This window comes from Tachyglossus aculeatus, unplaced genomic scaffold (genome assembly GCF_015852505.1).
Source record: "Tachyglossus aculeatus isolate mTacAcu1 unplaced genomic scaffold, mTacAcu1.pri scaffold_100_arrow_ctg1, whole genome shotgun sequence".
Classification (NCBI taxonomy): domain Eukaryota; kingdom Metazoa; phylum Chordata; class Mammalia; order Monotremata; family Tachyglossidae; genus Tachyglossus; species Tachyglossus aculeatus.
The window spans coordinates 530,084-554,539 of NW_024044841.1; the positions used below are offsets into that span (position 1 = coordinate 530,084).

At 43.7% G+C, this 24,456-nt stretch overlaps 1 pseudogene; it reads right to left on the reverse strand.

The window, feature by feature from the left end:
• Positions 1-17,183: 17,183 nt before the first annotated feature.
• On the reverse strand, positions 17,184-19,494 carry LOC119922190 (annotated as a pseudogene).
• Between the last annotated feature and the right edge of the window lie 4,962 nt (positions 19,495-24,456).

The window sequence follows — 24,456 nt, forward strand, 5'->3', positions numbered from 1 at the left end:
TCAGGGTACCTTGGTTTTTGTCCATCTTGCCCCAAGAAATGATGCTGATGGAAGAGCTCAAGGAAACAGATGTGGCTTTGAGGTGGTTGCAAATATTCACTTTGGTCTGAGGTCTAATGTCATATTGTCTTCATCTAATCAAATTTCCTAAAAGATATGCTGGCCTCCTTTATTACTCATCATCATCATCATCATCATTAAATGATGGTATTTATTGAGAGTTAATACGTGCAGAGACCTGTACTAAGCACTTGGAAGAGAAAAATTCAATAGAGTTAACAAAATTTCCCCTACCCACAGTGAGCTTACAGTCTACATGGAGAGACAGACATTAATATAAATACATGAATTATAATATATAATTTAAATTGTAGTTCATAAGTGCTCTACTGTTATTTTCTTGATTCTTGATTCACTTTTTTGAGTATTTACCAGGTTCCTTCTCACCCAAGGAAGAAGTGGTCAGTCTATGTCCTCCTGATGCCAATAGAAAAAGGGATGAATGAAGTCAAGCAGAATCCTGTTTTGTCAGTGAAACCCCTCAAGTGAAATCTTTTGTATAAAGCTTATATCCATTGGGATGCTCCAAATGGGTTTTGACCACAATTAACATGATCAAGGAGGATACTTTCAGACCTATCTTCCCCAAACTGGACTTTTTGACTTCTGGGAAGACTGGTTTTAAAATAAGGTTGTGGTTGAAGTTCATCCAAATGAATGCAAAGTAGAATAAATACTGCTAATATTTAAGGACACCACAAATACCCTGAGGCATATACAATATTCAACAGGTAGCCAAGAAAGAGGGAGATAAATGAGTTTTACTTAAATAAACTTCATGTAGGTGAAAACGATCTGAAGGCACAGAACAGTCTCAGGTTTCAGCATCTTCCCAGATGCGGATTCTCTTGGAAGAAGTGTAAAGGCTGGGAGTAGCCAAGCAAGAGTCTCGATAAATAAGCAGTATAACATAGTAGGTAGAGCATGGGCCTTGGAGTCAGAAGGTCATGGATTCTAATCCCGGCTCTGCCTCATGTCTGTTGTGTGACCTTGGGCAAGTCTTTTAACTTCTCTGTGTCTTAGTTACCTCATCTGTGATTGAGACTGTGTGCCCCACGTGTGGCAAGGGACTGTGTCCAACCTGACGTGTTTGAATCCACCCCAGAACTTAGTACAGTGCTTAGCACATAGTAAACGCTTAATAAATACAGCAATTATTATTATTATAAGAAGACCTGAGCTGGAGTAGAGCCTTACACATTTGATCAGGAGGTTTTGCTAGATGTGGAGAGGAACAGCTACTCAGAGTTTATTCGGAGTGGAGAAATGTACAGAAAAATGACATGAGAATCAGAGTGAAGTACAGACTAGAAAGGGTGAAGCCTGGACAGGCAGAGGAAGATTAGTGGGGAGCAACAGTCTAGTGGGGAACTGTCAAGTGTCAGGACCATTTTCGATGAAAGGAAAGTTCAGATTTGGGAAATGTAGTAGCAGGAAAATTGTCAGGAGTTATTAACAGAATGAATGTGAGAGATGAAAGAGAAAGGAGTAAGGACATTAACAAGATAGCAGGCTTCAAAGATGGTTGTGCTGTCAACTGTTATGAAAAAGTTGAATGGACAAATAGATTGGAGAATGAAGATGAGTTCCGTTTTAGATATATTGAGTTCAAGGTAGCAGCTGGTTTTCCATGTGCGTATGTCGTAGAAGCACTGATTTCCTACTAAATACTTGTCCACTCACTTTGCTCCTCTAATACTAACCTTCTCATTGTACTTCAATCTCACCGTTCTAGCCACTAACCTCTTGCCCACATCCTCTCTCTGCCCTGGCCTGCAAATCTGACAGACCACCAGTCACTCCAACTTCAAAGCCTCATTAAAATTGTAACTTCTTCAAGAGGTTTTCCCCAACTAGGCCCTCATTTCCCCTATACCCTCTCCTTTCTGTTTTCCTTTTGCACTTTGATTTGTACCTTTTAAGCACAAAATATTAATCTCACCCTAAGCCCACAGTGCTTATGTACGTATTCATAATTTATTTTAATACCTGTCTCCCTCCCCCAGGCTGTAAACTCCTTGTGCGCTGGTAACACGTCTACCAAATCTATGGTATTGTACTTCCCCAAGAGCCTAGTGCTCTGCACATAATAAGTACTTAAAATATATCATTAATTGATTGATTAATTCAAAAAAAGTTTGGCCTCCACATTTGAAAGGGGATGTGGAGAAGGTGAAAAGTTGAGAAGAGTAGCATAAAGACATAGGTTTAAGAACCAAAACACTCATGAGGAAAAACTAAGGAACTGGGATTATTCAGATTGGAGAAGACTAAGGTGAGTTAATTGTTTTCTTCAAATATGTGAATGGCTTTTACATGCAGATTGGTGATTAATTGTTCTTGATATCCGCTGAGGAAAGAATAAGACAACGGGCCTCAAAGACATCCTAAGAAATGTAAATTGCTTTTGAAAAATAATTTCCTGACAGTAAGAGCCACTTGGCAGCATAATGGTGTGCTGACAGAGACTTCGAACATAATATTTTCCAGAGAGGCACAGATCCCATGGCTTAGTGGAAAAGGCACGGGCTTGGGAGTCAGAGGTCATGGGTTCTAATCCCAGCTCCACTACTTGTCAGCTGTATGACTTTGGGCAAGTCACCTAACTTCTCTGTGCCTCAGTTACCTCATCTGTAAAGTGGGGATGAAGACTGTGACCTTGTGTACAACCTAATAACCTTGTACCTACCCCGGCGTTTACAACAGTGCTTTGCACATTGTAAGCTCTTAACAAATACCATCATTATCCCCAGTGCATTTTGATAATGTACAGAGGCAGGGGGAAAGATTGCTTTTTTATGATATTTGTTAAGTACTTTCTATGTGCTTACTATTGTACTCTCCCAAGTGCTTAGTACAGTGATTTCTACAAAGAAAGTGCTCAACAAGTACAATTGAATGAATGAATGAATGAATGTGTTGGACACTGTTCTAAGCACTGGGGTAGATACAAGTTAATCAGGTCGACACAGTCTCTATCCCATATGAGGCTGACAGTAAAAGCAGGAGGGAGAACAGATACTGATTATCCAATTGAGGAAACTGAGGCATCTAGACGTGACTTGCCCATGTTGAACTCCCTGAGGTCCTTTCCGCTTCTCTGAGTCTATGAAGAGAAAGAAACATTCTTAAATCCACATAAAACTGTCTATTCTTCAGATATATTCAGACACAATTCACATTATTGTCCGGATTCCTGTAGGCCACTTAGTACTTTCTCCATTATAGTGCGGGAGAGGGATTTAAAAGACGTCCAGTTCACAGGAGCAACTACGTATTGAGAAGAACTTTGGATGGACCATCGAGTCATGTGCTCCACACTCACACTGACCAAAAACTGGTCTCCAAACCACTAAACTCCAAGAGGAAGAAGATAGCAGCCAAGAAATCTAGCAGGTTCTAGTTAGGAATGTTGCTAGGAACCCTGCTTAAAAAAATAAATCAAATCACAAATACCAATGGAAATAACGCGGTGAAGCTGTTGCAGGCAACTGTTTAGACACTGGACAAGGCCAAGAGAAACCATCAAGAGTGGTGTGATGCAAATGACCCAGAAACGAAAGAGTTATGTGCAGCTTGCTATGAGACATTGATGGCCCTAGTGGCACCTTGCAGCATCTGAGAACTCAGACAGGAATAAAGCTTTCAGAAACCTGTTCTGTGACTTGCAAACCAAATTCAGGAACAGGAATGACAGGTGGGGAGATGCCCGTATGTAAGAAATTGCTACAAATTCAAAAATATTTGCACTTCACTCAGGTGTCCTTTGAACACAGAATAAGCAGTAGAAGAGGCTTTCCCAGACTAATCCCCCATCCTCTTCTGCCTCCCCCTCCCTTCCCCATCCCCCCAACTCACTCCCTGTCCTCTATGCCCCTCCGCGACCCACAGCACTTGTGTTTATATGTACATGTTCATAATTATGATTCTATTTATTTTTATTAATGGTGTGCATATATTCATAATTCTATTTATTTCTAATGATGCTACTGATGTCTGTTTACTAGGTTTGATGTCTATCTCTCCCTTAGAGATTGTGAGCCCCCTGTGGGCAGGGATTGTCTCTATTTGTTGCTGAATTGTACTTCCCAAGTGCTTAAGTACAGTGCTCTGCACACAGTAAGCACTCAATAAATGCATTTGAATGTATGATTCTGTTGCTCTTTTTGTACTCCATATCAATAAATTTATTTTCACTCTGGCTTTTTCACAACCCGATTTGCTTGTATCAACCACAGCACCTAGTACAGTGCCTTGCACATAGTAAGCACTTGAGAAATATCATTATTATTATTATTGTTATTATGTCAATTTAAAATGGCTTTCCTCCTCCAGAGCTTCTTCATAGCATCTTTTACCTCTACATTTCTCAGAATGTAGATTAAGGATTCAGCATCGTGGTGGTAATATAAAGAATACAGTCATTGATTTATCTATGACGACGGTGCACACAGGCCTCATGTACATGAAAATGCAGGGAACCCCAGTGACGTGGGAGCTGCAGCTCTGGAGGCTTGTATGTCTTTTCTAAAGTGAGGGATTTCAGGGAGCGCAGGATAACTGCATAGGAGAGGAGTAGCAAGAGAAAGATGATCGCACAGATGGCCCCACCATTGCCAGGCACTGATAGTCCAATGAAGTAGGTATCAGTGCAGTCGTGTTCCAACAGAGGGTATGTACCACAGAAAAAGTGGTCAATGACGTTGGGGCCATATAAAGGCAACCGAAACATAAAGAGAAGTTGTTCCATTGAGTGCAGAAAGCCTCCCTCCCAGGGCAATCCCACCATAGGTCCACAATCCCACCGATTCATGGTGGACATACAGTACAGAGGTTTACAAATGGCCGTGTAGTGGTCATAGGACATGACCACCAGGGCAAAGACCTCAGCACATCCAAATAAGTGTTCCACAAAAAACTGGATCATTACAGCCTTTGAAGGAGATGGTTTTCTTCTCATAGAGTAAATCTATGATCATCTTGGGGGCTGTGGCAGTAGAGTAAAAGGCATCCACCAAGGGCAATTAGGCAAGAAAGAAGTACATGGGGGAGCATAGATTCTGGCTAGCGATTACTGTTACCACAATGAGCAGGTTCCTCCCTATAGTCATCTATATAGGCATATAGATGATGAATAAAACACAAATAACACTTTCTGCAACTCAGAATTCTGGGAAAGTCCCAAGAGAATGGATTCAGTCACGTAGTTTTTATTTTCCATCTCTTCCTGTGGGGGAGGTCAGCTCTGAAGTGAGAGCCTGTTTAACCTGCAAATATAATGAAAATTACAAATGAGAAAGTCTTAGATATAAGCAGAGCTGCTCTTCGTAGGACTTCAAAGGTTCCATTTCTATTATCTCATTTCTTCCCTGCAAACTCTGTGTGAATTAGATGGAACTCTATTTAGCTTCTTCATTTTACAAAGGGGAAATGAGGTTTAGTGCAGTACAATAGCAACTCAGTTGCTGAATTTCAGTTAGAGGGCAAAAAAAAAGCAGATAAAAACCAGGAACCAGTGGAATGTCCTTGCTGCATCAGTGAATTCACATTCATGTAGCCAGCTCAGTTAAAACAATAAGCTTTCCTGTGTCTGACTAGAGCATGAAAAATTTTCAAAAGTTGATGCATGAAATTTTAACGTTCAAACAGATTATCTACAATGCTATTTGACTGTCTTCACCTTGTGGACAGGGAACCTGTCTACCAATACAGTACTGTCCCAAATGCTTAGTACAGTGACAGGACACAGAAAGCACTCAATGCTCAGAGAAGCAGCATGGCTCAATAGAAAGAGCCCGGGCTTTGGAGTCAGATGTCATGGGTTCAAATCCCTGCTCTGCCAATTGTCAGCCGTGTGACTTTGGGCAAGTCACCTCACTTCTCTGTGCCTCAGTTACCTCATCTGTAAAATGGGGATGAAGACTGTGAGCCCCCCCGTGGGACAACCTGATCACCTTGTAACCTCCCCAGCGCTTAGAACCATGCTTTCCACATTGTAAGTGCTTAATAAATACCATTATAATAAATATGATTGACTGATTGATTGAATTATAAATATGGCAAATGAAATACCTGTACCTGAGATAAAAACATTCCTTGTTACGGTGCTCTAGTATTGTCATCAAACAATTCCTGAATGCTGATATTGTGCAAATGCTTTAGAATATACAGTCCTTGCCAAACTTAATTTTTAAACTTCTAATATGTTTTTGTTCATTTCTTTATTTTTCAAGTGAATAAAATAGTGATAAGGAAGTATTAATTCCCTGTTTTGCGGTTTTATTTATGGAATTTTTATGGAATTTTTATGGAATTTGTTAAGCACTTACTGCGTGTCAGGCTGTGTACTAAGTGCTTGAATAGATACAAGATTAAGGATACAAGGATTGGTCCTAGTCCCTGTCCTACACAAGGCTCACCATTTTAATTCTCATTTTACAGATTAGATAACTGATGCCCAGAGAATTTACGTGACTTGACCAAGGTCATACAGAAGGTAATTGGCAAATTTGGGATTAGAACCCAGGCCTTCTGACTCCCGGGCCCATGCTTTTACATTAGCACACACAGCTCTCCTGTTCAATAGCTTAGGAAGTTCATAACAAGCAGGTGGTACACTTATCCTGTCAACAATGGTCTTACAGAAGTGTGAAGAATGTCTTTGCTGGATTCAACAAACATATGAATTCTCATATAGCTTAACCTGAGCTGAATTTTTTAATTTCCCGGGACCTGTCATGATAACCATGAAGTTTTGCAGTTGTGACTTCACAAAGAGGCTGAGAAAACAAATATTCATATCAACATATTTTAAACAGCTATACACCACTAAACACATTCAAGAGCTTATGTTCAAGTAGATTCAATGAGAGGAGAAACTTGTGACACATTATTTGGAAGACTAAAACTCAAAAAGCAAGTCGAACTGGGAAGACATATCTTTTGCTACTTCCAAAGATGACGATGTTATTTCTCTAGCTTTGAAAAGCTTAGGTGGCAAACTACCTTCGATAGATAAGGACAATACTTCTTGTAAATGGAGAGCCTTGTTTATAGAGAACTATTTTAATAATCCTTTCTATAAATCTTTCCCTGTGGCCTCAATTATTTCTGCTTTTGTCTTGGAGACCATGCTATCAGACCTAATACAAGAAAAACTTTTACATTTGGCCTAATAACATTTTTGCTATGGTGTTGATTTAGGAAACATGTCCCATCCATAGCTCTGGGAGACCATAAACAGTAGAAAAGGACTTTTTCAATCTCTAGTGTTAGAAATCCTTTATTCCATTCTGAGACGCTTTCAGAAAATTATTTTCACTTCCAGGGCTAACTCCATGAGCATCCAAGGGTCTGATGAATACCATACATCTAATGGAACCAAATCTTCCTTTTGAAAAAGGCTTGCCAAAAGAAGACTAAATTGGATTTTTCTTGGAACAAACATGCATGTCCCCATTTGGGGGATTTAACTGACCTTGGGAAGTTTCACGTCTGCTTCCTTGAAGAGAACTTTATAGGAAATGTTCACAAGGAGTTGAACACCATGATATGAATGACCTTAATCCACTCTGAACAACAACAGCAGCAACAGAGCTTAATCATTCTCACAGTGGTATTTCCCCACTGGCTGAACGTACTGAGGATTTTATCAGTGCCCAGGGAATTTTCTACCTTCTATGCCATTCTGCTATGGTATGTAACATCTGCAGAGATTCTTCAAAGATGAATGCATCCATAGGCTAAGCAGATGTGAAATAAACAACAAGTTATTTGGCTAGTGGACACGTGCCTGATTTTGTCCTGTTACCTCGTTAAAGGAGATCTGACTGGGCAAAATATTTCATATTTCCTAGGTATTGAAGATACACTAAAAATGTCCCGATAAAACAACAGCAGCTGAACTTTCATTACTTCATTCAATGGTATTTATTAAACATTTACTGTGTGCAAAGCACTGTACTAAGCACTTAGGAAAGTACAGTATAACAACAAACACATTGCCTGCCCATAACAACTTCACAGTTTACAGGAAACCGAAGGAATACCTTTGATATCTCCATAGCAGTGAAGCCCAGTGTTTCTTCAATCAATTCATTATTGGAATTTATTGAGTGTCTGCTGTATACAGAACAATCAATCAACTATATTTATTGAGCATTTACTTTGGACAGCACACTGAGCTAAGTACCTAGGAGAGGAGAGTTGACAAGATCACCGACCTCAAGGAGGTTGCAATAGATTGGGGGAGACAAACATTAAAATAAATTACAGGTAAGGGAAGCAACTGAGTATAAAGATATATACACATACATGTCATGGATGTGTGAGCACAAAGCATTGTACTAAGCACTTGGGATAGTAAAATAATTATAGGAATGATAGTTACTAGGGAGCCAAGCACCGTATAAAAAACTGGAGTAGATGTAATCAATCAGTCAACCGATCAGTAGCATTTATTGAAAGCTAACTGTGTACAGGACACTGTACTAAGTGCTAGGGAGAGTACAACACGACAATATAACAGACACACTCCCTGTGAACACTGAGCTTACAGTCTAGAGGGGGGAGACAGACATTAATATAAATGAATAAATTACGGATGTGTGCATAAGTGCTACGGGGCTGGGTCGGGGGATGAATGAGGAGAGAAAGTCAAGAGGGAAATGAGAGTTTAGTCAGGGAAGGCCTCCTGGAGGGGTTATGCCTTCAATGAGGCTTTGAAAGTGGGGAGAGTAAATGTCTGTTGGATAGGAAGAGGGAGGGCATTCCAGGCCAGAGGTAGGAAATGATGATGATGATGATGGTATTTGTTAAGCGCTTACTATGTGCCAAGAACTGTTCTAAGGGCTGGTAATCAGGTTATCCCACCTGGGTCTCACAGTCGTAATTCCCATTTTACAGCTGAGGTAACTGAGTCACAGAGAAGTTAAGTGGCTTGACATGAAGAGGACGTGGGTGAGGGTTTAGCAGTGAGGTAGATGAGATCAAGGTAGAAAGAGAAGGTTGACATAAGAGGAATGAAGTCTGTAGGCTGGGTTGTAGTAGGAGAGTAGCAAGGTGAGGTACGAAGAGGCAAGGTGATGGGATGCTTTAAAGCCAATGTTACGGAGCTTCTGCTTTACATTACCACAATTTAAACGGATCAGACACAATTCCAGTCCCATTTAAGGCTCCCAGTCTAAGACAGAAAGAGGACAGGGATCGTATTCCCATTTTTACAGATAAGGAAACTGAAGCACAGTGAAGTTAAGTAGGAAGGAAGCTGGCCTGGAGGAAAGAGAACGGGCCTGGGAGTCAGATGAACTGGGTTCTAATCCTGGCTCTGTCTGCTGTGTAACCTTGGATAAGTCATTGAGCTTCTCCGTACCTCAATTACCAATCAGTAAAATGGGATCAAATCCTACCCCCTCCTACTTAGACTATCAACCTTATGTGGGATATGGACTGAGTCCAGGGCTCTGTTGCCCGGAGCTTAGTACAGTGCCAAACACTTACTACAGTGCCTGTCATATAGTAGGTACTTAACAAATATCGTAATTATTATAATCTGGTATCCACCCCAGTGTTTGTACAGTGCTTGGAACATTGTAAGTGCTTAATAAAAGCACTTTGAGAAGCAGCATGGCTCAGTAGAAAAGAGCATGGGCTGTGGAGTCAGAGGCCATAGGTTCAAATCCTGCCTCTGCCAATTGTCAGCTGTGTGACTTTGGGCAAGTCACAACTTCTCTATGCCTCAGTTACTTCACCTGTAAAATGGGGATTGAGACTGTGAGACTCACGAGGGAAAACCTGATAATCTTGTAACGTCCCCATCGCTTAGAACAGTGCTTTGCACATAGTAAGTACTTAATAAATGCCATTATTATTATTAGTAGTAGTAGTAGTAGTATTAATAAGTACCACAAAAATAGTGACTTGCCCAAGGTAACACAGTATGTGGAAGAATCAATCAATCAATCGTATTTACTGAGCGCTTACTGTGTGCAGAGCACTGTACTAAGCGCTTGGGAAGTACAAGTTGACAACATATAGAGACAGTCCCTACCCAACAGTGGGCTCACAGTCCAGAAGGGGGAGACAGAGAACAAAACCAAACATATTAACAAAATAAAATAAATAGAATAGATATGTACAAGCAAAATAAATAAATAAATAAATAAATAGAGTAACAAATACGTAGAAACATATATACATATATACAGGTGCTGTGGGGAAGGGAAGGAGGTTAGGGGGATGAGGGGGAGAGGAAGGAGGGGGCTCAGTCTGGGAAGGCCTCCTGGAGGAGGTGAGCTCTCAGTAGGGCCTTGAAGGGAGGAAGAGAGCTAGCTTGGCAAATATGCGGAGGGAGGGCGTTCCAGTCCAGGAGGATGACGTGGGCCGGGGGTCGATGGCGGGACAGGCGAGAACGAGGCACGGTGAGGAGATTAGCGGTAGAGGAGCAGAGGGTGCGGGCTGGGCTGTAGAAGGAGAGAAGGGAGGTCAGGTAGGAGGGGGCGAGGTGATGGAGAGTCTTGAAGACGAGGGTGATGAGTTTCTGCCTGATGCGCAGATTGATTGGTAGCCACTGGGGATTTTTGAGGAGGGGAGTAACATGCCCAGAGCGTTTCTGGACAAAGACAATCCAGGCAGGGCCGTGAAGTATGGATTGAAGTGGGGAGAGACACCAGGATGGGAGATCAGAGAGAAGGCTGATGCAGTAGTCCAGACGGGATAGGATGAGAGCTTGAACGAGAAGGGTAGCGGTATGGATGGAGAGGAAAGGGCGGATCTTGGCAATGTTGTGGAGCTGAGACCGGCAGGTTTTGGTGATGGCTTGGATATGAGGGGTGAATGAGAGAGCAGAATCGAGGATGACACCAAGGTTGTGGGCTTGTGAGACGGGAAGGATGGTAGTGCCGTCAACAGTGATGGGAAAGTCAGGGAAAGGGCAGGGTTTGGGCGGGAAGACAAGGAGTTCAGTCTTGGACATGTTGAGTTTTAGGTGGCGGGCAGACATCCAGAAGGAGATGTCCTGAAGGCAGGAGGAGATGCGAGCCTGGAGGGAGGGGGAGAGAGCAGGGGCAGAGATGTAGATTTGGGTGTCATCAGCGTTGAGATGATAGCTGAAGCCGTGAGAGCCGGGGGGTTGGAGAAGGCGGGGGATTGACTTTGGGGAGCTCGTACCTAATGGATTTAATTTCATTAATGAAGTAGGAGGCCAGATCCTTGGGTGTGAGGGAAGGAGGAGGGGGAGAAACCGGGGCCTGAGAAGGGAATTGAATGTGTGGAAGAGCTGACAGGGATGATGGGCATGGGTGTCAATAAGGGAGGAGAAATAGTTTTGTCTGGCAGAGGAGAGGGCAGAGCTAAGACAGGAAAGGATAAACTTGAAGTGAACGAGGTTGGCATGGTGTTTAGAATTTCGCCAGCAGCGTTCGGCAGCTCGAGCATAAGAGCGAAGGAGGCGGACAGTGGCAGTGATCCAGGGCTGTGGGTTAGTGGTACGAGAGCGGCAAAGGGAAAGGGGAGCGAGTGAGTCTAGTTGAGTAGAAAGGGTAGAGTTGAGCACAGTAACCTGATCATCAAGTTTGGGTACAGAGGAGAGGGAGGAGCGGTGGGGTGTGAGGCGCTCAGAAGATGGATGGGGTCAAGGGAGCGGAGATCTCTGTGAAGGAGTAATATGTATTTACATGGTTTAAGAAGGATTTAAACCTCAGGTCGCTTGACTCCCAGACCAGTACTCTTTCCCTTAGGTCATGCGTGCTGCTTCTCACATAAAATGAAAATCCCTGCCCTCAAGAGGCTTGCAATTTAAATTCCAGATGATACCAAGTAATAGAGTATATGTCTTGAAATACTTCCCAAGGTAATATCTCACATCGAAAAATAATTGATGTTGTCATTGATAATGACACACGGTATTCTTCGTTCTGAAAGGGCTAGCGAAGGTCATCATTAAGCCTCTTGCAGGTAATTTAATTCTTCAGAAGATGGACATCAAACCAACTGCACAATTTAACTGATATTTTTGGTACCTCATGATACTTGTATTTGGAGAAGTAACATGGCCTAGTAGAAAGACCACAGGCCTGGGAGTCAGAAGACATAAATTCTAATACTGCCTCTGACACTTGTTTCCTGTGTTACCGTGGGCAAGTTGCTTAACCTCATGGTGCTTCAGTTTCCTCAAGTGTAAAATGGAGGTTCTGCCTCCTGCTTGGACTGTGAACCCTATGTGGGACAGACACTGTCCAACCAGATTAGCTTGTGTCTACTCCGGGGCTCAATACAGCATTTGGCACTTAATAAGGGCTTATCAAATACCACATTTTTCATTATTTTCCATGATTCTTCTAATCATTATTATTGTGTTTAGTAATGGTCAGATTAACATTCTACATCATGTATAGCAACAATAATCTGAATAATTTTTAGGTTTCACTGTCAAAGAGTAATACTGTGTTGGAGTATAGTCAGGATGGGTTTTGTTTCATCTGAAAGTGGGTGGCTATTTGGTGATTAAAAAGCTGATGCAGGGCCCACTTGGCCAGGCATGGGCCATTCTTTCTGATTTTCCAAGGTCCAGGTTGTCCCTAAGGTTTCCTCCCTTTTTCTTCATCACAGAATGCTGACTCTGCTGCATCAAGTCTATCCAAATCCCAATAAAAATCTCTCTTCTCCTTCATGTTTAAAGTCATTGCAATGACACCCTGGACATATTTGTTTCTCTTATTGAGTATATAATCCTGAGTGTTCTCCAATCTACCAAAATGATCTGTTTTCCCTTCTATTCTTTCCTTAAGAGCATTCTAATTTCCACTAGAATGTACTGAAAGCAGTTTTTAATCAATGTGTATAATGAGAAGGAAGACTTATTAAACGCATACAGGAAATGACATTCATTGATCCGCCAATTCAGAATACATTAAAACCTTCAAGTACCGTTCTTTTAGAAGAGATTATGGCACAGTGATTTTCTTTAAAGCATCTGAAGATGCCCCTGGTTTCTTCCTTCTCCCACTGAAAAAACCGAAAACATAATTCTCAGAAAGTGAATCACTTCTCTCCTGAAGTCATTATTTGGTTCCATAACTTCCTCATAGCATTTTTCACCTCCACATTTCTCAGAGTGAAGATCAATGGTTTTAGCATGGGAGTAATGAAAACGTAGAATATGGCCACTGCTTTATCCATGGGGAAGGTGGATGCAGGCCTCATGTAGGTGAAGATGCAGGGAACGAAGAACAGCATGACAACCGTGACGTCAGAGCCAAAAGTGGAGAGGGCTTTGTGCCTTCCCTCTGAACTATAACCTTTTAGGGAGTTCAAGATGACCACATAGGAGACGACAAACATGAGGAAACAGACAGTGTAGATCAGGCCACTATTGACAGCCACCGACAGGCCCATGACGTAGGTGTCTATGAAGGCAAGTTCCAACAAAGGGTACATGTCACAGAAAAAACGATCAATGATATTGAGACTACAAAGGGCAGCCGGAATAGGAAGAGAATCTGAATTATTTAATGAAAGAAGCCCTCTACCCAGGCCACGTCAACCAGTAGGGTACACACCTGCCGGTTCATGATGATCAAATAGTGCAGGGGTTTGCAGATGGCCATATAATGATCAAAGGCCAGCAAAATGAAAAGGATGACCTCTGTCCCTCCAAAGAAGCGTGATTGAAAGAGCTCGACCCTACAGCAATCATAGGAGATGGCTTTCCTGGCAGACAAGTAGTCTAAAATCATTTTGGAAGTAGTAGAAGAGGGGTAGAAGGCATGTATGAAAGGTAAGTAACAGAGGAAGTAGTACATAGGGGAGCTGAGATTCTGGCTGGCCTTGATGGTTATGACCACAAGCAGGTTTCCTAAAAGAGTTACCAGGTAGATGATTAGGAACAAAACAAATAAAAGATTCTACAACTATGAATCCTGGATAAGTCCCAAGAGAATTAATTCGGTCACATATTTCCTTTTTTCCATTGATTCAGTGTTGGTGATGAACATACCGGTCAGCATGCACAACAGAGAACTGGTTTACCTGAAAAGATAAAAATAATTTAATTTCTTTTGCACCATTTTTTCCCCATGGAACCCAAGTTACTTTATTTCTTTACCTAATATTTCACTCATTCATGAAACATCGTGGTCCCATTTGACAGAAAGAAAAATCAAGCCAAGTGACTTGCATTATACCCTACCTTCGGGCACGGGTTATCCATCAATCAATGGTATTTACTGAGTCCTTTCTCTGTGCAGAAAGCACTAAGTACTAAGCACTAAGTGCTTAGATACGCTGAATCTGGTATTCTTTCCCCTTAGTTCAGAGCTTATCAATCAACATGGCTACTACCATTGGTAGCATTTCATTTGGATTTTCCCCCTTTATTCACCCCTCCCTCAGCCCGACAGAAGTTACGTACCTAACTGTAATTTATTTATTTATAATTAATGTTGGTTTCCCCCTCTTGATTGTAAGCTCAATGTGAGCAGGGAACATGTTTACCACATTTGTTGTATTTTCCTAAGCACTTAGTGCAGTGCTTGAGGATCAGCGTTGCCTACTGGAAAGGGCACGGACTTGGGAGTCAGAGGTCCTGGGTTCTAATCTCAACTCTGTTACTTGTCAGCTGTGTGACCTTGGGCAAGTCACTTAAGTCCTCTGTGCCTCAGTTCCCCTATCTGTAAATTGGAGATGAAGACTGTGAGCCCCATGTGGGACAACCTGATTAACTTGTATCTACCCCAGCGTTTAGAACAGTGCTTGGCACATAGTAAGCACATAACAAATACCATCATCATCATCAGTTCTCGGAACACTTCAAGTGCTCAGTAAATGTGATTGATTGACTGATGAATTTCACAGCACACAGGAGCTCCCAACAGAAGCTATTTTGCTTTACTGAGGGTTGATCATAACAATAATAATAAAAATAATAATAATAATAAAATAATAGCATTTGTTCATTCATTTAGTCGTATTTATTGAGCGCTTATGGTGTGTAGATCATTGTACTAAGCGCTTGGGAAGTACAAATCAGCAACATATAGAGATGGTCCCTACACAACAATGGGTTCAAAGTCTAGAAGCAGCGTGGCTCAGTGGAAAGAGCACGGGCTTTGGAGGCAGAGGTCACAGGTTCAAATCCCGGCACTGCCAATTGTCAGTTGTGTGACTTGGGCAAGTCACTTAACTTCTCTGTGCCTCAGTTACCTCATCTGTAAAATGGGGATGAAGACTGTGAGCCCCCCGTGGGACAACCTGATCACCTTGTAACCTCCCCAGCGCTTAGAACAGTGCTTTGTACATAGTAAGCGCTTAATAAATGTCATTATTATTATTATTATTAGAAGGGGGAGATAGACAGCAAAACAAAACAAGTAGACAGGTGTCAATTCCATTAGAATAAATAGAATTATAGCTACATACACATCATTAATAAAATAGAGTAATAAATATGTACAGATATACACAAGTGCTGTGGGGAGGGGAAGTAGGGCAGAGGGAGGAAAGGGGGCGATGGTGATGGGAGAAGGAGGAGAGGAAAAATGGGGGCTCAGCCTGGGAACGTCTCCTGGAGGATGTGAGCTCTCAGTAGGGCTTTGAAGGGAGGAAGAGAGTTAGGTTGGCACATATGTGGAGGGAGAGCATTCCAGGTCAGAGGCAGGACGTGGGCCAGGTGTTAGATGCAGTCCCAGTTCCACATGAGCCTCACAGCTGAAGTATGAGGGCATAGGGTTAAATCCCCATATTACGGATGAGGAAACTGAGGCACAGAGAAGTAAAAGGACTTAACGAAGATCACACAGCAGACAAGTGGTAAAGCAAGGATTAAAAATCCAGGGCATCTGACTCCCAGGCCTGTGATTTTATTATCCTCATTTTAGCACAGAAAACGGAGGCCAAGCCAAACCAGGTTTAGAACCCAGGTTCACTGACCCCTGGCCCTGGCCTCTTAGCCCTCATCCACTTCCCATGCTTTCAGAGGGCAGTGGCCCCTCCTTAACTCTCCCTTCCATCACCCTTTCCTTCACCCATCAAACCACACCTGCTCCCTCCCCACCTTTATCTCAGACCCTTCTCTCAGCCACTTGAGTAAGTGACCATCAGCAGCCCCAGCTGAACACCACACCACACTGAGCCTCAGCACAGAATCTCCCCCAACCCATGCACACACCATGCTCCATCAGCCTCCCCCACTAACAGGGCTGGGAGTGAGCAGAGGAACAAGGGCATCAGTATCTCTAACTGTTGAGCACCCTATTATGGGCAGAGCACCAGATTGGACACCTCCCCTGGGCAGAGCATTGAGCTGGATGTCTATTGTGGGCAGAGCACTGGGCTATACCCTCATCAGACGGGTCTGCCTGAGGTGGCAAGGGCCGACATCTACAGTGAGTATCCACGTTCCTACTCGGGAATCCTGCCAGCAAAGGGCCAGAGACCTCGATTTTCAAACTCCTGCATGTGAGACTCGTCCTCCCCACGCCCGTCCCACTCCATAATCTCTGGATGGGAGCCCAAATACAGCTCGTTTTAGCCAGACGGGACAAAAACCTGAATCGCCCATGGATTCTGCCTGACATTTTTGGTCCCTTGCGAACCATTGATTTTGGCAGGTTGCCACAGCCACAATCTCTAAAAATTGCTGAAATCAGCATGGAGCCTACTCATACAAAATCCACTCGGGCTTGACCCCAAGGCAATTCGCCCAACAGGTAGGTAGCATCTCGAGGGTCCTGACACTAGAGTTGGTCACCATCTTCTCCGGTCCTCCCCACCGGCATTATGCACCCAGCGGGCTACAGGCCGGCGCTCATGGGAACTGGGCAGACTTTAGCAGACAGTCACTTCCGGTCACCTTTCGGGACTGGAGCCCCACGCCTATCCAAAGCATACAGAGCAGAGTCCTCGCGCCCCACCCCCATACTGCTCTCCATCTCCAGGATGAGGGCCGGGCCTCGGGAGCAGGAACTTGGGAGTTTGGGGGTGGGGAACGTTGAAGAGAGTGCCATAGCCGGGACTTCCCAGCTCGCACTTTTAATACAACCTGAAAGCGACTCAACATTACAAGCGGGTGAGAAGCTGCCAAAATGCCAGCTGTGTTCGGTACAGCCCGTCCCCCACCTCCTAGGCAGCTAGTCCCTCCGAAGTGGGATGGTCTCCTCCTGGATGCAGATCTTCAGGGCATCCCCAGTGTATACGTCCCTCTCAGCGGCGGAGATGAAGACATCTTTGACCAGCTGCAGGGCCTTCCCCAAGGTCAAGGGAATGTGCTCCACGTTCTGCATGTTCTTGAAACCTATCTTGCCAAATCCAACGGCTTCTACTCTATCCTAATCCTCCTCGACCTCTCAGCTGCCTTCGACACTGTGGACCACCCCCTTCTACTCAACACGCTATCCAACTTTGACTTCACAGACTCCGTCCTCTCCTGGTTCTCCTCTTATCTCTCCGGCTGTTCATTCTCATTCCCCTTGATGGGCTGCTCCTTCCCCTCCCATCTCCTTACTGTAGGGGTTCCTAAAGGGTCAGTTCTTGGTACCGTTCTGTTCTCTATCTACACTCACTCCCTTGGTAAACTCATTCGCTCCCACAGCTTCAATATCATCTTTATGCTGATGACACCCAAATCTACATGTCTGCCCCTGCTCCCTCTCCCTCCCGTCAGGCTCGGGTCTCCTCTTGCCTTCAGGACATCTCCATATGGATATCTGTCCGCCATCTGAAACTCACTATGTCAAAGACTGAACTCCTTATCTTCCCTTTCAAACCCTGCCCTCTCCCTGACTTTCCCAGCACTGTAGATGGCACTACCATCCTTCCCTTCTCACAAGCTCGCAACCTTGGTGTCATCCTCGACTCCGCTCTCTCGTTCAGCCCTCACATCCAATCCGCCACCAAAACCTGCCGGTCTCACCTCCGCAGCATCGCCAAGATCCGCCCTTCCCTATCCATCCAAACTGCTACCTTGCTGGTTCAGTCTCTCATCCTATCCCGACTGGATTACTGAATCAGCCTCCTCTCTAATCTCCCATCCTCCTGTCTCTCACCACTTCAGTCTATACTTCATGCTTCTGCCCGGATCATCTTTGTGCAGAAACGCTCTGGACATGTTATTCCCCTCCTCAAAATTCTCCAGTAGCAGCTAGTTAACCTACACATCAAGCTAAAACTCTTCAATCTCGGCTTCAAAGCTCTCCATCACCTCGCCCCCTCCTACCTCATCTCCCCTCTCTCTTTCTACAGCCCAGCCCACACCCTCTGCTCCTCTGCCACTAACCTCCTCACTGTATCTCATTCTCGCCTGCCCGGCCATCGACTCCCGGCTCACGTCTTCCCTCTGGCCTGGAATGCCCTCCTTCCGCACATCCGCCAAGCTAGTTCTCTTCCTCCTTTCAAAGCCCTACTGAGAGCTCATCTCCTCCAGGAGGCCTTCCCAGACTGAGCCCTCTTTTCCTCTCCTCCTCCCCATCCCCACCGCCCTACCTCCTTCCCCTCCCCACAGCACCTGTATATACGTTTGTATAGATTTATTACTCGATTTATTTTACTTGTACATATTTACTATTATATTTATTTTGTTAATGATGTGTGTCTAGCTTCATTTGCATTTATTTTTGTGACGACATTTGTCCACACGTTTTGATTTGTTGTCTGTCTCCCCCTCTTGATTGTGAGCCCATTGTTGGGTAGGGACCGTCTCTACATGTTGCCAACTTGTACTTCCCAAGCGCTTAGTACAGTGCTCTGCACACAGTAAGCGCTCAATAAATACGATTGAATGAATGAATGAATGAATGAATGAATCTGGTTGTCCAGCAGAGGCCTGAGCATGGTTCTTGACGAGACTCCGGCCTTGAAGCTGTCTATCTGGTATGAGGCGATGGGATCGAAGCTTACACTGCACCCTTCCCTTCCTCATCGAGACCCCCGATGATGATGTAGACATAGTACGGGAAGAAGTGCCTCGAATACAGTATAGTGGACAGCATAGCTTCAATGGCGCTGGTGGTCATGGTCTTGTTGTTGGAGTGTTTGTACATCTTCAATCTTGCTTCAATGGTTCTGGTGAGCGTCAGGCAGTCTCCGTGAAAGCCACAACATCCAATGACCATCCGATACATTAGTATGTAGCACTTTGGGTTGTTCCGGCTGTGAATTGAATAACGTTCACTCAATCATGTGTCAGAGGCAATGATAGAACAAATCTTCTCCGGCAATTGCCAGGACAGTTACTCCATTGAAAGAGTAGGGCTAGAAGCTCAGCTGGAAGTGGCCGGCGAGGCTGCATGGCTCCAGCTCCTGGTTGGGCTCTGGATACACGGAGGTGGCAGTGAAGGTGGCAGCAGAGAACATCGTGGTCTGGCGGCCAAGGCTGAAGAAGAAGCACAGTCCTTGCTGTCTCACAAGCAAGATGGCAGACCCAGAACCGACCAGAAGCAACATCACGTCTCCCCCCACGCCTCCACAGCCCCCGTCTGTCTTGTGCTTAATCCGGATGGAACTTCATTCTAGATGTTCAGGTGGAAAATGGTCCACCATCCCGTGTTCTGGCTCCTGAGGCCCGAGGGAGGCAACAAATAGGAAATAGTAATTTGCTAAGCACTTGGTATGTGACAGGCACTGTTTTAAGCGCTGGGATAGATACAAGGTAATCAGGATGTCCCACGAGGGGCTAACAGTCTTCACCCTCATTTTACAAATGAGGTAACTGAGGCACAGAGAAGTTAAGTGTCTTGCCCAAAGTCACAAGGCTGACAAATGGAAAACGTGAGATTAGAACCCATGATTTCTGATTCTCAAGCCCATGCTCTTTCCATTAAGCCACGAATCAGCTTGCTGAATTGTTTGTTTTAGAAAACTGTTGTCTCTTTTTAGTAGACAAGGTGTACGTACTGTCAGGTTACGTTTATTCCCTCTTCTCGCTGTGAATACCTCCTATGGCAGAAGTTAGGGCAACTAAAAGTTCCTTTCAGACTATCTTGTTTCTATGATTCCACTCCAGATATACTCCCTAATAGGTATGGTGTTCTATTGGTGAAAGGAAACAAATGGCCACAAAGATTCCTGAAAATGTTCATAATCCATAAAACTACCATCTCTGTTTTTTTATTCTCAAAATAAGGGATCCTCTTTCTTGTCCTATTATCAATCAGTCAATCAATCAGTGGTATTTATTGAGTCCCTGAAGTGCTATATTCAATGCTTGGGAGAGTACAATACAATAGAGACTGTAAGTTCGCTGTGAGCAGGGAATGTGTCTGCTATGATGTTTCTGTATTTATTCTCCCAAAGTTCTTCATATGGTACTCTGCACATAGTATATGCTCAATAAATATGATTAACTGACTACAGTAGGTAGACCTGATCCCTGCCCAGAAGGAGTGTACAGACTGGAGGGACTTCCCAGCTCGCAGTTTTAATACAACCTGAAAGGGACTCAACATTACAAGCGGGTGAGAAGCTGCCAAAATGCCAGCTGTGTTCGGTACAGCCCGTCCCCCACCTCCTAGGCTGCTAGTCCCTCCGAAGCGGGATGGTCTCCTGTATGCAGATCTTCAGGGCATCCCCAGTGTATACGTCCCTCCCGGCGGCGTGTACATACTGGAGGGGGAGTGTACAGACTGGAGGGAGAGGCAATAAATAGTCGTATTTATTGAGCACTTATGGTGTGCAGATCATTGTACTAAAATGATTCATTTTATCATTACAATAAATGATAGATGGATATGCACATAAGTGCTGTGGGGCTGAGGTGAACGTCAAAGTGTTTTAAGGGTAGAGACCCAAGGGCAGGTAATGCAGAAGAAAGGGAAAATTGGAGAAGCGAGGGCACAGTCAGGAAAAGCCTAATGGAGGAGACCTGATTTTAGAAGGGCTCTGAAGATGGGGAGAGTACTGCTCTCAGAAACAAGAACAGCCACAAGAAACATTCATTCATTCAATCGTATTTATTGAGTGCTTACTGTGTGCAGAACACTGTACTAAGCGCTTAACATACCTCGGAGTTTACTCCTTTCCTTCCTGGCATAGGTTTCTACTAAATCCCCTCTTGGGCTTCTGCTTCCCAGAAGGAAACATATGGAAATATGTAGGACTCTTCCTTAAAGGCATTGTCCTTGCCCCTCACCACTTCCTACTGTCCTTCTTTAACAAATAATTATCAATTCCTTAGATTCCTTGTACCCTAAATCCTGCATCCTTCCTCTCAAACTTTCAATGCCCACCCACTCTTTACATCAATCAATCAGTGTATTGAATGTCTACTGTCCTGGCTTTCCTGGTTCTCGTCCTATCTCTCTTGTTGCTCAGTCTCAGTCTGTTTCACAGGTTCCTTCTCTGCCTCACGTCCCCTAACTGTTGGGGTCCCTCAAGATTCTGGGTCCCCTTCTATTCTCCAACTACACCCACTCCTACTCATTCGTTCCCATTGCTCCAACTACCTATCATCTCTATGAGAATAATCCCCAAATCTACATCTCCAACCCAGATCTCTCTCCTCTGCTGTCTCATATTTCCTACTGCCTTCAAGACATCTCTACTTGGATGTACCACCGACATCTCAAACTTAACATGTCCTATACAGCACTGTCTTATTTTCCTACCCAAACCTTGTACTCCCCATGACTTTCCCATCACTGCACACAGCACCACCATCCTTCCTGACTCACAAGCTCGTAACCTTGGTGTTATACTTGTCTCAACTCTTTCATTCAACTCACATATTCAATCTGTCACTATATCCTATCAGTCCAACCTTTACAACATCGCTAAAATCTGCCCTTTCCTCTCTATCCAAACTGCTACCATGTTAATCCAAGCACTATCCTATCCCATCTTGATCAATGTATTCACCTCCTTGCTAACCGCCCTGCCTCCCATCTCTCTCCACTCTAATCCATACTTCATCATGCTGCCCAGATTATTTTTCAATAAAAACATTGTCTATGATTCCCCACTCCTTACCATCAGCTTTAAAGCACTTAATCATCTTGCCCCCTCCTACCATACCTCGCTACTGCCTACTAAAACCCAGTCCAGAAACTTTACTCCTCTAATGCCAACCTGTTCGCTGTGCCTTGATCTCATTTATCTCGTTGCTGATCTCTTGCCCATATTCTTCTTCTGTCCTGGATTCCCTCCCTCTTCATTTTGAACAGACAATCACTCTCCACACCTTCAAAGCCTTGTTGAAGACACATCTCCAAGAGGATTTTCCTGAATAAGCCCTGATTTCCTTCTCTACCACTCCCTCTGTGTCGCCTTTGCATTTGGATTTGCATCACTCCCACGGCCTCACAGCACCTATGTACATATCCGTAATATATTTGTTTATATTTTTCTGAGTCTCCCTCTAGCCTGTAAGCTCGTTATGGGTAGAGAACGTATCTATTAACTCTGTTATATTGTACTCTCCCAAGAGCTTAGTACAGTCCTCTACAAACATTAAACAATAAATGTGGTTGATCGATTGATTGGTTACCATGTGCAGAGCATTGTACTGAGTGCTTGGGAGAGTACAAATATGGGCAATATTTATGAAGGGCCAAGTATGAATTCACTAGAAAAGGCATTTTTGAGCATCTGTATTCATCTGAGATTTCCAGTGGAAACACATAATGTCCCTGGAGTCGTTTCAAAACTGGTTTTGGATTTGGGACAAATTACGTCAATTCCTAATTTTATTCACAGTTTTATGGGGCTTATTGGTGCCTTAAATATGTGATATTCCAATTAGGTGCCTTGATATAAGCACACGAAGGGGAAATGGCCATTCATATGGACTTTACAGTCTCCAGACATGATAATCATTAGAGAAACTTGCTGGCCAATAAGAGTTAGAATAAAATTCCTTTCAGTGAGATGAAAAAAATGTCACTGAAGCAATGATCAGCCAGAATTGAAGAAATACATTTGTTAAATGTGTAGTATTAAAGTGGATTATTTCCTGTGGTATTTTTAGTATTGGCCCCCAACGTGAACAGCTCCTTTGATATACTACTTCATCTAGTGGCTCGCAAGATAGTCCCTCTCAGAGACACATTCACGGATTGATAGCTGCATCAGTCCCTCTCCTCTCCTATCCATATTTCACTCTGAGCCCAGCGTAATTTTTATAACATTTGTTAAGTGCTTACTATGTGCCAGGGACTATACTAAGTGCTGGGGTAGTTACATGCTAATCAGGTTGGACACAATCCACGTCTCCCAGTAGGCTCTTAACATTGATCCCCTTTTTACCGATGAGGTAACTGAGGTACAGAGAAGTGAAGTGACTTGCCCGAGGTAACACTGCAAGCTAAGGGCAGGGCAGGGATTAGAACCCAGGTCCTGATTCCCAGACCCGTGCTCTATCCGTCAGGTCACACTGGTTCTTAAAATGTTGATCTTTCTAATACGTTGTTTTGCCACATCTCTCCACTCCTCAAAAACCTCCAATGGTTTTCCAGTCCTTTCCTCATCTAGTACGAACTCCTAATCACTGGCCTTTAAAACACTCAATAAACTCTGTCCTTCCTAATTATTCATTCTCTTTTCCCTCTACACCCAACTAGCACTCTTCCCTTCTCCCAGATGGTCCTTCATTCTTGTCTCTTCTGCTAGGGATAGCTTTCTCAGGTTTTTCTCTCTGCCTGGAACTCCCTCCCTCTGCAAATCCTGCAGAACCCCCTCCTCCACTTCTTCAAACTCCCTAATTTCAAAGTGTTACTTAAATCACCTCTCTGACAAAGAGATCTACTCTGATTAATTATTTCCTCTACTCAGGCTATATTTTATTCACTTGCGATCTCAGCACTTCCATGCCATTTGAGTACCTACAAACTCAAGTTTCCATAACACTTATGTCCATATCTCATATAATCAATTATTCAATCATTAAGTCATGCACACATCCACTTTAGCTCTTTCCTCCTCTCTCTACATTACTTCAGTATTTGTTTTGCCTCCTCTGATAAAATGCAAGGACCACATATAATAATTCGATTGTACTCTCTCAAGTGCTTAGAACAGTGCTCTGCACAAATCAGTAAATTGAGTGCTCAGTAAATTGATCAATTTACAGTATCCTGACTTCTCAAAGATGAAAACAAAGTATGACTTTTTTTTGCTTTGGTGGAGTGATTAAAGACCCATCTGAGCACTCACTTTCTGTGCCTTTATAGATGTGGATTTCGTCCTCTGTTCCCTGTTAACCCAACTCCAGCAATGACTTGCTCCAGTTACAGTCTCCTTGAGGTAGATCAGACCCAGGCCTAACATGATTAAGCGAAAGGAACCGGTGGCCACTCCATTCCAGCCACAACCACGTTTCCCAGCTTTGTTTCATTACCCCCACCAAAGATACAAAATCCTAGAAACTAGAAAGGCACCAGGTCTGAGAATCCATAAGACCCCAGATTTTTTCTG